At 37.4% G+C, this 13,844-nt stretch overlaps 1 protein-coding gene across 1 annotated transcript in view; it reads right to left on the bottom strand.

The window, feature by feature from the left end:
* The window catches only part of LOC309619505 (uncharacterized protein), a gene marked incomplete at its 5' end in the record, with an annotated part of 132,357 nt that overhangs the window by 59,001 nt on the left and 59,512 nt on the right, over nt 1–13,844 (bottom strand). The window lies entirely within an intron of this gene.

Below are 13,844 nucleotides of genomic sequence, written 5' to 3'. Positions count from 1 at the left end.
GCAAGCATCGCATTCAGATTCAACGGAGAAATTAAAACCTTTACAGACAAGCAAAAGCTAAGAGAATTCAGCACCACCAAACCAGCTTCACAACAAATGCTAAAGGAATTTCTCTAGTCAGGAAACACAAGAGAAGGAAAAGACATACAATAACAAACCCACAACAATTAAGAAAATGGTAATAGGAATGTACATATCAATAACTACCTTAAATGTAAATGGATTAAATGCTCCAACCAAAAGAAATAGACTGGCTGAATGGATACAGAAAACAAGACCCATATATATGCTGTCTACAAGAGATCCACTTCAGACCTAGGGACACATACAGACTGAAAGTGAGGGGACAGAAAAAGATATCCCATGCAAATGGAAATCAAAAGAAAGCTGGAGTAGCAATTCTCATATCAGACAAAACAGATTTTAAAATAAGGACTATTACAAGAGACAAAGAAGGATACTACATAATGATTAAATGGTCAATCCAAGAAGAAGATATAACAATTGTAAATAGTTATGCACCCAACATAGGAGCACCTCAATACATAAGGCAAATGCTAACAGCCATAAAAGGGGAACTTGACAGTAACACAAGAATAGTAGGGGGCTTTAACACCCCACTTTCACCAAGGGACAGAGCACCCAAAATGAAAAGAAATAAGGAAACACAAGCTTTAAATGATACAGTAAATAAGACAGACTTAATTGATATTTATAGAACATGCCATCCAAAAACAACAGAATACACTTTCTTCTCCACTGCTAATGGAACATTCTCCAGGATAGATCATATCTTGGGGTGCAAATCAAGCCTTGGTAAATTTAAGAAAATTGAAATCGTATCAAGTGTCTTTTCCAACCACAATGCTAAGAGACTAGATATCAATTACAGGAAAAAAATCTGTAAAAAATACAAACACATGGAGGCTAAACAATACACTACTAAATAACTAAGAGATCACTGAAGACGTCAAAGAGGAAATCAAAAAATACCTAGAAACAACTGGCAATGAAAACATGATGACCCAAAACCTATGGGTTGCAGCAAAAGCAGTTCTAAGAAGGAACTTTACAGCAATACAATCCTACCTCAAGAAACAAGAAACATCTCAAACAAACAACCTAACCTTACACCTAAAGCAATTAGAGAAACAAGAACAAAAAATCCCTCCAAAGTTATCAGAAGGAAAGAAATCATAAAGATCGGAACAGAAATAAATGAAAAAGAAATGAAGGAAACGATAGCAAAGATCAATAAAACTAAAAGCTGGTTCTTTGAAAAGATAAACAAAATTGATACACCATTAGCCAGACTCATCAAGAAAAAAAGGGAAAAGACTCAAATCAATAGAATTAGAAATGAAACAAGAGAAGTAACAACTGACACTGCAGAAATACAAAGGATCATGAGAGATTACTACAAGCAACTCTATGCCAATAAAATGGACAACCTGGAAGAAACGGAAAAATTCTTAGAAAAGCACAACCTTCCGAGACTAAACCAGGAAGAAATAGAAAACACAAACAGACCAATCCTAAGCACTGAAATTGAAACTGTGATTAAAAATCTTCCAACAAACAAAAGCCCAGAACCAGATGGCTTCACAGGTGAATTCTATCAAATATTTAGAGAAGAGCTAACACCTATCCTTCTCAAACTCTTCCAAAATACAGCAGAGGGAGGAACACTCCCAAACTCACTCTACGAGGCCACCACCACCCTGATACCAAAACCAGAAAAAGATGTCACAAAAAAAAGAACACTACAGGCCAATATCACTGATGAACATAGATGCAAAAATCCTCAACAAAATACTAGCAAACAGAATCCAACAGCACATTAAAAGGATCATACACCATGATCAAGTGGGTTTATCCCAGGAGTGCAAGGATTCTTCAGTATATGCAAATCAATCAATGTGATAAACCATATTAACAAATTGAAGGAGAAAAACCATATGATCATCTCAATAGATGCAGAAAAAGCTTTTGACAAAATTCAACACCCATTTATGATACAAACCCTCCAGAAAGTAGGCATAGAGGGAACTTACCTCAACATAATAAAGGCCATATATGACAAACCCACAGCCAACATCGTTCTCAGTGGTGAAAAACTGAAACCATTTCCACTAAGATCAGGAACAAGAGAAGGTTGCCCTCTCACCACTATTATTCAACATAGTTTTGGAAGTTTTAGCCACAGCAATCAGAGAAGAAAAAGAAAAGGAATACAAATTGGAAAAGAAGAAGTAAAGCTGTCACTGTTTGCAGATGACATGATATTATACATAGAGAATCCTAAAGATGCTACCAGAAAACTACTAGAGCTAATCAATGAATTTGGTAAAGTGGCAGGATACAAGATTAATGCACAGAAATCTCTTGCATTCCTATACACTAATGATGAAAAATCTGAAAGAGAAATTAAGGAAACACTCCCATTTACTACTGCAACAAAAAGAATAAAATACCTAGCAATAAACCTGCCTAAGGAGACAAAAGACCTGTATGCAGAAAACCATAAGACACTGATGAAAGAAATTAAAGATGATACAAACAGATGGAGAGAAATACCATGTTCTTGGATTGGAAGAATCAACATTGTGAAAATGACTATACTATCCAAAGCAATGTACAGATTCAGTGCAATCCCTATCAAACTACCAGTGGCATTTTTCACAGAACTAGAATAAAAATTTTCACAATTTGTATGGAAATGCAAAAAGACCCCGAATAGCCAAAGCAATCTGGAGAAAGAAAAATGGATCTGGAGGAATCAGGCTCCCTGACTTCAGACTACACTACAAAGCTACAGTAATCAAGACACTATGGTACTGGCATAAAAACAGAAAGACAGATCAATAGAACAGGACAGAAAGCCCAGAGATAAACCCAGGCACATATGGTCACCTTATCTTTGGTAAAGGAGGCAAGAATATACAGTGGAGAAAAGACAGCCTCTTCAATAAGTGGTGCTGGGAAAACTGGACAGCTACATGTGAAAGAATGAAATTAGAACACTCCCTAACAGCATACACCAAAATAAACTCAAAATGGATTAAAGACCTAAATGTAAGGCCAGACACTATAAAACTCTTAGAGGAAAACATAGGCAGAACACTCTATGACATAAATCACAGCAAGATCCTTTTTGACCCACCTGCTACAGAAATGGAAATAAAAACAAAAATAAACAAATGGGACCTAATGAAACTTAAAAGCCTCAGAATGGGAGAAAATATTTGCAAATGAAGCAACTGACAAAGGATTAATCTCCAAAATTTACAAGCAACTCATGCAGCTCAATATCAAAAAACAAACAACCCAATCCAAAAATGGGCAGAAGACCTAAATAGACATTTCTCCAAAGAAGACATACAGATTGCCAACAAACACATGAAAGGATGCTCAATATCACGAATCATTAGAGAAATGCAAATCAAAACAACAATGAGGTATCACCTCACACCAGTCAGAATGGCCATCATCAAAAAATCTACAAACAATAAATGCTGGAGAGGGTGTGGAGAAAAGGGAACCCTCTTGCACTGTTGGTGGGAATGTAAATTGATACAGCCACTATGGAGAACAGTATTGAGGTTCCTTAAAAAATTAAAAATAGAACTACCATATGACCCAGCAATCCCACTACTGGGCATATACCCTGAGAAAACCATCATTCAAAAAGAGTCATGTACCACAATGTTCATTGCAGCTCTATTTACAATAGCCAGGACATGGAAGCAACCTAAGTGTCCATCGACAGATGAATGGATAAAGAAGATGTGGCACATATATACAATGGAATACTACTCAGTCATAAAAAGAAACGAAACTGAATTCTTTGTAGTGAGGTGGATGGACCTAGAGACTGTCATACAGAGTGAAGTAAGTCAGAAAGAGAAAAACAAACACCGTATGCTAACACATATAGATGGAATCTAAAAAAAAAAATAAAATTGTTCTGAAGAGCCTAGGGGCAGGGCAGCAATAAAGATGCAGACGTAGAGAATGGACTTGAGGACATGGAGAGGGGGAAGGGCAAGCTGGGACGAGGTGAGAGAGTGGCATGGACATATATACACTACCAAATGTAAAATAGATAGCTAGTGGGAAGCAGTCACATGGCACAGGGAGCTCAGCTTGGTGCTTTGTGACCACCTAGAGGGGTGGAATAGGGAGGGTGGGAGGGAGACGCAACAGGGAGGGGATATGGGGATATATGTAAACGTATAGCTGATTCACTTAGTTATACAACAGCAACTAACACAACATTGTAAAGCTATTATACTCCAATAAAGATGTTAAAGAAAAAAAAACAAATAAACTTTAGGACTTAGAGATAATCTAATCTGACTTCCTGATTTTACAGATAAATAAAATGAGGCCTACAAAGGTAAAAGAAAGAGGAAAAAAGAAAGGAAATAGCTTTTTTAAAAAAAATATTACGTATTCTTTGTATGTTTTATTTCACTTAATCCTGGCACTAAGTCTACAAATCTGGTGCTACTATACCCATTTTCACAGGAAGTCTATGAGGTTGAGAGATGAATTTTTTGTGTGTGTATAAGTTCTCAAAATTCAAGAATTCACATTCGGGTTCCCTAATTCTAAATCCTATTTTCCACAGCATGAAAAAAGGTTAAGGCACATAATATGTGCATGGTACATTCCTATATTTTATCTTAATTTTGAAATAAAATAATGCCTGCCAATAACATAATATAAAACCTCCCCTGCCTCCCTTCTGTGCTGACTTTTGGATAGAAATATGCAAATCAGATAGATCTAAAACATATTAAGTACCTATGCATAAGTGTAATAGCAAATACTTTTTTTTATCGCCCATCTTCTAGTTGCTTTGCATATATTTATTCATTTAATTAACCATCATAACAATGCTGGGAAGTCTGTCACTTGCACCCATGGAGGCAATAACTGTATACTGCTACTACTCACTGAGAAAGAAGGGGATAAGAGATTTAGCAAGAGAGTCAAGGGATTTGGTTGCTCTACTAAACAATAATTAAGAAGGGTTCCCTGTTTGGCAAAGGGGCTGAGATTCTGCAGAGAAAAAGCAGCAAATGAAAAGCAGGGATAAGGAGCTTTACAAGGGTCAGGCATCCTCAAGAACAGAGCAGAGTTCTTGGTAATATTCTCACTGAGATGTTATATTTCCCTTTCTCTCTTCAAGAATAGTGACTAATGTAGACTTACTTCTGTTCTAATTCTTGTTGAAGCTGAAGATTGGGTTAATGATAATGATACAATTTCTCTTTAGCAATACCACACACTGAAGCTTTCTGCCCTGTTTGAAGAAAAGTCTTTTTAAGTATTTCAGCAGCAAATTTAAGATTATTGCCTTCACTTAGATTGTTCGTTTTTATCTTACTTTCTTCTTGAATTTCCTATTTCACACAATCATTTGGGAAAAAGATAACCAGTAAATCCTGGATATAGCAATGTAGCAAAGGAGTAATTAAATTGGATTTCATGATAACAAAAATTGAATTTCTATCTATATTTCCCTTCATTATATACAAGTTAACTGCCAGTGCATTTTGCTATTTACTTGACTACTTGAAAGTTCTCAATAATTAATTTGTATAAAAATTAACAGCTTTCATAATCATCATCACTTATTATGGACTTTACAATAACATTTATGTATACTTCATTTGACTGATAAAATTCCAACATATGAAGCAGATCCCAAGCTACAGTTAGAATGAGTACCTAAATTTGAAAGTGTGTAGTCAGATACTAATGATAAATCTGCATGACATGCCTTGTTCTTGTTCCTGAGATTTAATTTGATGGCACCTATAATATCTCACAATCACTGATCACGCAGAGTAAGTTCAGCTAAGTTAAAAAAAAAAAAAGCACTTAAATAGGCATTCAGCTTATTAGTTCCAAATGTCAAGCTGAAGTCAAAGGCAAATAGTAGGTTTTCACCACTTAACTAGACTAAGCCACACTTCGGTATAGATCAAGTTATTGTACTTATATTCTGTTTTTACTTTAAGGAGTCCAAGAATCTGTTCAGGAGACAGAAAAATAGCAAATTCAAGGATTGAAACAAAAAAGCATTATTTTTATAAACGGTTTTTTAAAGTTAAAATTGAAATGCAATAAATGGTACCTGTTTAGGTGTACAATATGACAGATTTTAGTATAAGTATCTGCCCATGAGACCATCACCAAAATCAAGAAAATAAACATGTCTGTCACTCTCCAAACTTTCCTGTGCTTCTGATGAATTCTTACCTCCTGCCCCTCTCCACTCCACCACTACCCCTCCCTGGTCCCCAGACATCCTCTAATCTGCTGTTTGTCACTATACCTTGCATTTCCTAGGATTTTATATTAATTGAATTATAAAATGTGTACTTTTTGTGGCCTAGGTTCTTTCACTCAGGATGATTATTTTGAGATTAACTTGTTAGAGTGTATATCAGCAGTTCATTCTTTTTTATTGCTAAGAAGTAATCTGTTGTGTGGAGTTATAACTGTGGGTTTAACCATTCGCAAGCTGATGGACATTTGGGTTGTATCCAGGTTTTGGTTATTACAATGAAGTTGCTATGAATATTCATGTGAAGCTCTTAGTAGGAACATATGCTTTCCTTTCTCTTGAGGTAATACTTAGGAATGGAATTGTTGGATCATATGATAACTGTATGCATCACCGTCAAGTGTTTTACAAATGTGTTGTACCATTCCACATTCCCACCAGCAGTATATAAGAGTATCAACTATTTGAAAAATATCATTTCTTGAAGCAGTAGGACTGAAGACAGTCCTATAAGCTATTTTTCAGCCAGAAAATTCTCAGCTCACAGAGAATGTCACTAGGTCTTTGTCACATGGCCCCCTCCATAGACCCTCTCACCACATGTCAGCCCACCTCCCCAAGGCCAGCAATCGAATCCTTCTCAGACTTTGAATCCCCGACTAAGGCTGGGCACCACCTCTTTTGAGTCTCGCCTGATTAGGTCTGACCTACCCAGGGTAATCTCCCTTATGATTACTTCAAAGTCACCTGACTTGAAACCTGAACCACATCTGCAAAATCCCTTCCCTATGTCATATAATGCAAACTAATAATAGGAGGGAAATAAATCACATTCTTCCCTGTTCCCTCAGAAAAGAGAAAATCATTGGAACTAAAAGTCTTTGACAAGATAAATAAAACTGATAAAATTCTAATCAGATTGATCAGTAAAAAAAAAAAAAGGCAAAATAAAAAATTACAAATATCAGGAATGAGAGAGATGACATCATTGCAGAGCCTACCTATAATATAGCATTAGAGTGGTAGGGAAATATTATGAATAACAGGTCTAGCTTTTTCATCCAACCTGACAAACTCTGACTTTGATTTCTAGTATTTAGACCAACTATATTTAGTGTGATTATTAATATGGTTAAGTTTAAATCTATCATCTTGCTATTTGCTTTCTATTTTTCTATCTGTCCTTTATTCCTTCTTCCCATCTTTCCTGCCTTCTTTCAGATTAATTAAATATGTTTTATGATACCATTTTATCTCTTGTGTTTGGTTAGTTCAGGGGTTGTTTTAGGATTTATAGTATACATCTATAACTTATAGTCTACCTTCATGAGATACTACACCATTTCACATTTAGCCTAAAAATCTTAGTATTTTCTCTCTTAACTTTTGAGCTATTGTTGGCATATGTTTAATTCTGTGTGTGCGTGTATCAATATTTTTTATCCATTCACTTGGTGACAGATACTTAGGTTGTTTCTATATCTTGGTTATTATGAATAATGCTGCAGCAAACATGGAAATGAAGATATTTGAGATATAGATTTCATTTCTTTTGGATATATACCCAGCAGTGGGACTGCCAAATCATATGGTAACTCTATTTTTAATTTTATGAAGAATTTCCATACTATCTTCCATACTTGGGGTTAATTCATATTCTTAGGTATATGAGTTTACAGTTTTATGAAATTTGGAAAATTTTCAACCATTAATTCTTCGAATAGTTTCCTGCCCCACACCCTTCTCTTCTTCAGGAACTCTAACCATGTGTACTTAAAATTGTCCTACAGCTTACCGATGCTGTGTTTATTCTTTTTCACTCTATGTATTTGTTTTGAGTAGATTCTATTGCTATGTCTTCAAGTGTACTAATCTTTTATTCTGAAAAGTTTAGTCTACCCTTAATCCTCTGCAGGGTAATTTTTATCTCATCATAACTTTTTTATAACTTCCATTTCTATACTTAACTTTCAAATACAATATATATGAATATATTGTACAAATATAATATAAATACAATAACTGTTTAATATCCTCCTGCTAATTATATACTGTCTCTGTCAGTTCTCAGTCACTTTTGATCAACTGATTCTTCTTCTCATGTGTCATGCCTTCCTACATTTAACATGCCAGGTAATTTTTTTTTTTTTTTTTTTTTTTAAATTTATGGCTGTGTTGGGTCTTCGTTTCTGTGCGAGGGCTTTCTCCAGTTGCGGCGAGCGGGGGCCACTCTTCATCGCGGTGCGCGGGCCTCTCACTATCGCGGCCTCTCTTGTTGTGGAGCACAGGCTCCAGACGCGCAGGCTCAGTAGTTGTGGCTCACGGGCCCAGTTGCTCCACGGCATGTGGGATCTTCCCAGACCAGGGCTCGAACCCGTGTCCCCTGCATTGGCAGGCAGATTCTCAACCACTGTGCCACGAGGGAAGCGCCCACCAGGTAATTTTTTATGGCCAGAGATTGTGATTTTATCTTACTGGGAGCTAGACCTTTTTATAATCCTATAAATGTGCTTTATTATGGAACACAGTTAGTTACTTGGAAACAGCTTGATCCTTTCAGGTTTTGTTTTTAAGATTTTTTTTCCAGGGGAATAGAGCCATGCTTAGTCCAGGTCTAAATTATTCACCCTACAGAGGCAAGGCTCTTTTGTGTACTCTGCCCAATGCCCCATAAATCTTTGACGTTTTCAGTTTGCTTGGCGTGGCAGTTACTATTCCAGCCCCTTCAGTTCTTTTCATGACCCTCCCACCAGACTCCAAAAGTCTGCTCACACGTAGACACACTCTGATCAGTATTCTGTTGAACACTCAAGGGAGAACTACCCAGGTTTCCAGAGTTCTTTATCTGCTCAGTTCTGTTCTCCCTGGTAAATATTCTGTTTCAGAACTCTAGGTACCTTGGTTTCCATGGTCTCTTAACTTGGTCTCCTCAACTTAGGGGCTCCGCAGTGTTCTGCCTGGGTTTCCCCTCCTTGCACTGCAGATGGAAACTCAATCACAGCAATACACTGAGTTAATTGCAAGACTGCCTTGTTTGTTTCCTGTCTCTCAGAAATCACTGTCTCTTGTCTGATGTCCAGTGTCTTGCAAAGCATTTTTTCATACATTTTGCCCATTTAATGGTTGTTTTAGGCAGGAGGGAAAATTCAGTCCTTGTTATTGCATCTTGACGAGAAGTGGAAATCACGAGATTTATTAGTGTTATTGTTTTTAATGACATGAGTATCCAAGAGCCATCAAAATGGTCCATCATCAACCATTTTCCTCAAATAGAAAAAGGAGTACATGGTGTCTAATTTAGTTTTAATTTCTACAGACCGCATCTGGAAGGAATGTAAAGTATGCATGTATGTATGTACGTACGTATGTATGTATGTATTAATCTTATATCCCCAGTGTCATATATGTTCTGCATATTCTAACTCCCCAGGAAAATCTCTGGGAAAGGGAACAGCTCGCAGGATACAATTCAATTATTCTTAAATCCTGGCCATCACTGTTTAAATACCCTCAAAAGCCCATCTCACAAACCTTACATTATAACATACATTTTTTATCCCCCCCAATTATTCTGAGAGGTTGAATTCCATCTTTACAAAAGTTATGTATATATTTGTCATGTTTCTTAATCTTTTTCATTCTCACTTCATCACTTACAAAAAGTAGCAAAAACAGAGCAATATAGCATGCTATGAATTCAATTATATATGTAAAACATCACATACATTATGTGAAATTGATGTGATAGCTATTTAATACTATTATTTCCCACTTGTACTTCACCCTGAGAACAAATTGTTAATATTAGCAGAAGTCACAATATTTATGCCTGTTTTTGTTCCTCATACCAGGAAAGCCTTTGAGATTCAATTTTACTAAAGGTTTCACAGTCTTGCTTTTGTCAGTTTTCAATATAACTGTGAAGGTTTCTAGTTTGCTACATGCAACTCGGTGTTGTGTGAAGATTCAGCTTAATTACCTTTTAGGGTAATTAGAGGAGACATAAAATAAAACTATGTGTGCATAGCATCTTAGATAAATTATATCCTAAATAACAAGGTGGAATAATCCATGTTTAACACAACCGGTAACAGCTAGAGAATAAGATTCTGACGGTATGCTTTCGACAAATACATATTTCACTTTGCAAATAAACTGCTGAGAAGATTCTACATGGCAAAGTAGCTCTATGCTGACTTCAACCTTTCTAAGTGTCTGCTTCCTAATACTTCCCTTCCTCACACTCTAGACCATAATTGGGATAAAGCCTTCATACGATACTTGGGTTTTGACTGGTTAAAATCTGATTCACTGGCACAGTCTCTGATTAATATTCGAATGGGAATTACAACTTATACCCCGAGAACACTGTTTATCTCTCATCCTCTCAACAGTGGGGAGTCTTCTTCTCTCATATCCACATAGGATAGGATCGGAAAGTGGGAAAGATGCTTCCTGGCTGCTTGTTGCCTGCACTCTACTTAGTGTCCTTCCTGTTTTAAAAGTCTCAGTGGTTTTGAAGCAATTCTGCCACAGCCTATGTCACTCAGTTCTTCTTACGGCCAGCTACACATGTTGCTCGCCACTTTCTCTGCTTTACTGTCTCACCAATAACTTCAGTTTGGGGACTTTCAATACATGTAGATGACTGAGCCCAAACTCTGGCCTCTGTCTCCCATGACCTCCTCAGTTTTGATGGGCATTTCCCCAGTTTGTATTTCACAGACCACTATAACAAGTGTTTATATGCGTAACCACTGAAATTTACCTTATCACCCCTCAGTCACCATCACCTGGAAAACTACTGCTTTGCACAAATTCAAATCACGTCTCCACTTGTTCTGCGCCTAGACCCAAACACCTAAAGCCAAACGTATTGACTGATCCACTTTAAATTAATGATCACAGATTTAACCGGACGCTCAGCGCAGTCTACAATTAACTCTCCCTCATTAATTCATTCTTTCATGCTCTGAGATGATTCTATTGTACCTTCTCTTTTTTCCCCTCAAACTATCAGCATCCCTCCTCATACTGATGGCTTCTGATCTTTACCTTTGAGCAAATAGCACTACTTAGAAAATAAGTGCTTCAGCTGCATACTAACTCCTTCTGGAATCAGCCTCCAACTTCTTTTCTGTTACTCTACCTGTACCCGGGCAACATCCAATGCGTTTGTAGCACTTCATGTGTACTAATACCGATCCACGTATTTTACATACATAAATTTACTTAAGCCTGCAATAATACTCTAAGCTCAATGCTATAATTATCCCTATTTTACAGATAAGGAAACTGAGGAACATGGGGATTAAGTAATTTGCCAAAAGGCTGCACAGCTAGTGAACCAAGGAACTGGAATTTGAAATAATTAATAGACAATTTCTAGAGCAGTTTTAGGTATATAGAAAATCAAGCAGAAAGTACAGACAGCACCCAAATTCCACCTTTCCCTCCAACACACAGACACACACACACACACACAGTGTCCCCTATTAACAACTTTCATTCATTCATGTGGTATGTTTGTTAAAATTGATAAGCCAATATTGATACATTATTATCAACTGTATAGTTGATAAACAAACTCCATAGTTTCGAGTTCACCGTTTGTGTTATACAGTTCTATAGGTTTTGACAAATGAATAAAGTCATGTATTCACTATTACAGTACCTTACAGAATAGCTTCACTGCCCTAAAAATCTCCTGCACTCCACCTATTCATCCCTCCCTCCCCCTGCCCCAAATCCCTATCATCCCTATAGTTTTGTCTTCTCCAGGATGTAATATAGTTGGAATCACACAGGATATAGACTTTCAGACTGGCTTCTCTTACTTAGCAATATGCTTTCCAGGTTCCTCTATACTTTTTCATGGCTTGATAGTTCATTACATTCTTTGCCAAATAATATTCAATATTCCATTGTATAAATATACTACAGTTTATTTACCCATTCACCTACTGAAAGGTATCTTGGTTGCTTCCAAGTTTTGGCAGTTAGGAATAAAACTGCCATAAACATCTGTGTACAGGTTTTTATGTGAACATAAGATTTCAATTCCTTTGGGTAAATACCAGAGTATGATTGCTGGATGGCATGTCAAGAGTATGTTTAGTTTTGTAAGAAATTGCCAGACTGTCTTCCAAAGTGGCTGCACCATTTTGCATTCCCACCAGCAATGAATGAGATGTTCCACATCCTCATCAGCATTTGGTGTTGTCAGTGATTTGCATTTTAGCCATTTTAGCCACTCTAATAGGTGTGCACTAGCATCTCATTGTTGTTTTAAGAAACTGGGATTTTAAAGTAGGCCATCTGACACCAGAGTCTGTAGTTTTTAGCTACTATACTGCTCCTGGTTAAGACCAAATCCCCAACTTGTGGACTAGATCCCATGGCCTCCTATCAAATCAAGGGCTATGCTCCATCCTGCAACATCATTTTCTCCCTTTTTATTGGACCATTCCCTTCGGCATATAAACATGCCTTAATCTCTTTTATCTTAAAAAGAAAACCCTTAGGCTTCAGACAGATTGGGACCTGGGACCCTTTGCTACAGTGCTTGTACCTGGACACACCTCTCCTCAAGCAATGAAACACAAAGATACAAAATACAAGCTATAAGGGACTAAAAATAACTGTGTGCACGTGCAGTTGGGGCAAATTATGGACAAAAAGATAAAAAAAGACCAAAAACCCAAATGCCACTTCTGAAGAGCTGGGCGCAAAAACAGGGGGTCTGGAGCAAAAGCAGGGCACTGCACGTGCCCCCTGCACACAGCACCGCCTAAGGGGCGGGCAGACCACCTAAGCCACACCTCCAGCCTGACCCCTGGACACACCCCTGCCTTCACCCCATATAAATAACCAGCTCAACACCCCTCAGGGAGCTGAGCAAGCAAGGGGACTTGCTACTTGCTCTCCTTCCCCCCTGCTGCAGGAGGGGCCCTAATAAAGCCTTGCCTGACTTTCTTGTCTGGCCTCTACTCAGTTTCTATGGATTAAGGAGGCCAAGAACCCTGGTCAGTAACAGGCTCACTATCCTTTCCTTGGTCTCTGCTCCCCTTCATGGCAACCTTCTCAAAATATTTCTTCTTACTTGCTATTTATGTTTCTTCACTCAATTCTCTTGATATTATGCTTCCTGTCTGCATCATTTCTCTAACTCTTAATGTCGTCGATAATTTCCACTTAACTCTCAGCATCATCTGACATACTGATTCCCCATATATCCTTGTAACTCTTTTCCACTTGGTTTCTGGGATACCATACTTTTAAATTTATCTCCTACTATGTTGGTCCACTGCAACTAAATTGCTTTTCTGAATTCTTCTCATGTCCTAATGTTTAAGTGTTTGAGAGTCCCCCATCTCAGTCCTTGGTTCAGTCTTCATTTGTATACTCTGCCTCCCAGGTAATGATATCCATTTCCGTGGTTTTAAATACTACCTGTAATCGGATGATTCACAAGTATAATATATATTTCCAACCTTTCCACAGGCCCTCAGATCAGAGTCTTACATCAAACTGAACAGCTGAC

The sequence above is a fragment of the Balaenoptera borealis genome (assembly GCF_965194805.1).
Source record: "Balaenoptera borealis genome assembly, chromosome: 21".
NCBI classification, from domain to species: domain Eukaryota; kingdom Metazoa; phylum Chordata; class Mammalia; order Artiodactyla; family Balaenopteridae; genus Balaenoptera; species Balaenoptera borealis.
This window is presented reverse-complemented; position numbering and strand designations above follow the sequence as displayed.